We start from the raw sequence: 4,185 nt of genomic DNA, 5'->3' as shown, positions 1-4,185 counted from the left end.
TTCAGCTTCTGTGATCCTGGATGTGTGCAAACTGTCTATGCAAGTGATCCTTTAGTCCACCAAATCCTCATTCTCAGCAGTTACCAAAACTTCATGAACTTTGAGGAGAAATCTCTGGGTTCCTTAGTGGAAAGCAGGAATGGAATGGCCTGTGTGTTAGACATAGATCCACATCTTTCCACAAACACAACTGCTCTGTCAATTTTCATATCTAGCATCACCTGAGCCTTCTTCATCACAGATCGACTCAACAACAGTGGGTAACTCTCTAGAAACCACATCAGTACTGATAAACAGATTGATCCCTTTCATCTCACCAGTGAGGACCACCCGTTTGGAGGATGTAAATGTATTGTCATCTCTGAACCTGAAACAGGCAGAGCTTTCACACTCCTTGACCTTCCCTCGTTCCGCCTCTTCGAGAAACTCCAGATAGCAGTCAGGCCAGTCCATGCCACACACTGAAGAAGTGCAACCGCTGTCTAGAACTGCACAGTTAAAGGAATCTACCATCAAGATCCTCATCACTGGATTCAAACTCTCAGTGATCAATACAATTCCATCATGGCCGTCACCATCGTCCCATTCAGCTTCAGGTGAATCCGCCTCGTGGGTCACCTCAAAATCACCATTCCTTCACTGCGGGCAGTGTAATAATACTGGGAATCACGCCAATTAACCAATCCCCGTGCATTGTTTGGGGTTTAAAAACCTGCAGACACCATCCCAGACACACCTTTTGTACCGACTCTCAAATTGGCTCGGGTCATGACTGTTTTCAGGTCCCCCCCATCACTAAACCCTGCTTTGTATTGGAATCATCATCTAATATTTGGTTGGCCTCAAAATGTGAGCCTCCCATTGAGCCCTCGGAGGATATCAGACGGATTAATCACTCTTCACGATCCAAATCATCCACTTCCTCCTCTGAAAATACTTTAGTCCTTAGCTTACTTCTGCCTGCTAATGGGAACACCGAAGCCATACCTTGCTTCTCCCAGGGTATGGCAGTGACCCAGGTCCACTTTTCAGCTTCGTCCTCCCATTACTGAGGAGGTTCAGAGTCCGGGAACATTGGTGGATACTCAGAGCGTGTGATTTTGTACTGTCCTTCCACCATTCTGTAGCTTAAAGTGTCAGCAACAGGACACTTCCTTTCCCTGAGGGGACTGAGACAGAACCCTTCATATACAGCAATCAGTCAGCACAGCTTCAAGTTCATGCTCTGCTACCGGGCTATTCAAAATAAGAGGTTGTGGTGGAAAAATTAACCCAGGTAGGTTTCTTGGTTGAAGCTGATTTATTTCCGAAACAAACCCTCAGTCCGATTAACACCCCCAAAAAGTTTTCCGGCAGTAACTGTTTATTCTGTTCCACTGGGATAATCAATGACCATCACCTGTTTAACTAGCAATTGGTTTTAACAAGATTATTGTCATATTAACACAGTGCAGAGGGAGCTTTACTCTGTATCTAACCCCATGCTGTACCTGTCCTGGGAGTGTTTGATGGGGACAGCGTAGAGGGAGATTTACTCTGTATCTAACCCCGTGCTGTACCTGTCCTGGGAGTGTTTGATGGGGACGGTGTAGAGGGAGATTTACTCTGTATCTAACCCCGTGCTGTACCTGTCCTGGGAGTGTTTGATGGGGACAGCGTAGAGGGAGATTTACTCTGTATCTAACCCCGTGCTGTACCTGTCCTGGGAGTGTTTGATGGGGACGGTGTAGAGGGAGATTTACTCTGTATCTAACCCCGTGCTGTACCTGTCCTGGGAGTGTTTGATGGGGACAGTGTAGAGGTAGCTTTACTCTGTATCTAACCCCGTGCTGTTCCTGTCCTGGGAGTGTTTGATGGGGACGGTGTAGAGGGAGCTTTACTCTGTATCTAACCCCGTGCTGTACCTGTCCTGGGAGTGTTTGATGGGGACAGTGTAGAGGTAGCTTTACTCTGTATCTAACCCCGTGCTGTTCCTGTCCTGGGAGTGTTTGATGGGGACGGTGTAGAGGGAGATTTACTCTGTATCTAACCCCATGCTGTACCTGTCCTGGGAGTGTTTGATGGGGACGGTGTAGTGGGAGATTTACTCTGTATCTAACCCCGTGCTGTACCTGTCCTGGGAGTGTTTGATGGGCACAGTGTAGAGGGAGATTTACTCTGTATCTAACCCCGTGCTGTACCTGTCCTGGGAGTGTTTGATGGGGACAGTGTAGAGGGAGGTTTACTCTGTATCTAACCCCGTGCTGTACCTGTCCTGGGAGTGTTTGATGGGGACGGTGTAGAGGGAGCTTTACTCTGTATCTAACCCTGTGCTGTACCTGTCCTGGGAGTGTTTGATGGGGACAGTGTAGAGGGAGATTTACTCTGTATCTAACCCCGTGCTGTACCTATCTTGGGAGTGTTTGATGGGGACGGTGTAGAGGGAGATTTACTCTGTATCTAACCCCGTGCTGTACCTGTCCTGGGAGTGTTTGATGGGGACGGTGTAGAGGGAGATTTACTCTGTATCTAACCCCGTGCTGTACCTGTCCTGGGAGTGTTTGATGGGGACGGTGTAGAGGGAGCTTTACTCTGTATCTAACCCCGTGCTGTACCTGTCCTGGGAGTGTTTGATGGGGACGGTGTAGAGGGAGATTTACTCTGTATCTAATCCCGTGCTGTAACTATCCTGGGAGTGTTTGATGGGGACAGTGTAGAGGGAGATTTACTCTGTATCTAACCCCATGCTGTACCTGTCCTGGGAGTGTTTGATGGGGACAGTGTAGAGGGAGCTTTACTCTGTATCTAACCCCGTGCTGTACCTGTCCTGGGAGTGTTTGATGGGGACGGTGTAGAGGGAGCTTTACTCTGTATCTAACCCCGTGCTGTACCTGTCCTGGGAGTGTTTGATGGGGACAGCGTAGAGGGAGATTTACTCTGTATCTAACCCCGTGCTGTAACTATCCTGGGAGTGTTTGATGGGGACAGTGGAGAGGGAGATTTACTCTGTATCTAACCCCGTGCTGTACCTGTCCTGGGAGTGTTTGATGGGGACAGTGTAGAGTGAGCTTTACTCTGTATCTAACCCCGTGCTGTACCTGTCCTGGGAGTGTTTGATGGGGACAGCGTAGAGGGAGATTTACTCTGTATCTAACCCCGTGCTATACCTGTCCTGGGAATGTTTGATGGGGACAGCATAGAGGGAGATTTACTCTGTATCTAACCCCGTGCTGTACCTGTCCTGGGCGTGTTTGATGGGGACAGTGTAGAGGGAGATTTACTCTGTATCTAACCCCGTGCTGTACCTGTCCTGGGAGTGTTTGATTGGGACAGTGTAGAGGGAGATTTACTCTGTATCTAACTCCGTGCTGTACCTGTCCTGGGAGTGTTTGATGGGGACAGTGTAGAGGGAGCTTTACTCTGTATCTAACCCCGTGCTGAACCTGTCCTGGGAGTGTTTGATGAGGACAGTGTAGAGGGTGTTTTACTCTGTATCTAACCCCGTGCTGTACCTATCCTGGGAGTGTTGGATGGGGACAGTAAAGAGGTAGTTTTACTCTGTATCTAACCCCGTTGATCCTTGGCAGCAGAATCCGCTTCTTGTGAGGCTTGAACCTGATTTATTGAGATATGTTTAACATTTTCTGGACAATATTATTTATTCAATATGTCTCCTAACCTGCTCTGCTTAATGTCGAATCCTGTGTATTTCGAGGCCCCAGAATCCTGACTTCCGACCTGGTAATCCTGCTTTGTCTTCTCAATTACCCATTGTTCAAATTTTACAGGTCCTCCCCACAGGAAATCATCAACATGCATGGGAAGATCCCAGCTAGTTTCTCCTTATGGTGCCAGTAGGACATTGCGTCTTCTGCCTTTAACTGAATGCAACCAGTTTTCAACCGGACAGACCTCACGGTAAGATACCAAACTCTGGATGCATCATTCCGCCCATAAACACACTTGTTCCATTCCCACAGCTTTCCTTCCACATCTCCAGCTCCTTTGGGTGACCTTAAAAAATCACTTCCGATTGAAACCTCTCCCCCTGTGAAACCGCAGCCTTTATATCGCTGCATTTGCACTCCCAGGTATGAGACTCCAAAATAGCATCAAAAAATCTTCAAACTCACTTTCCCTGCAGTAGGCGAGTCCACTCTGACATCCTGATCTCCCCGTCTCTCTTCAAAGCTCCGGGCTACTAAT

This window comes from Carcharodon carcharias, assembly GCF_017639515.1.
Source record: "Carcharodon carcharias isolate sCarCar2 chromosome 39 unlocalized genomic scaffold, sCarCar2.pri SUPER_39_unloc_8, whole genome shotgun sequence".
Classification (NCBI taxonomy): domain Eukaryota; kingdom Metazoa; phylum Chordata; class Chondrichthyes; order Lamniformes; family Lamnidae; genus Carcharodon; species Carcharodon carcharias.
The sequence above is the reverse complement of the archived record's forward strand: the minus strand, read 5'-3'. Positions refer to the sequence as shown.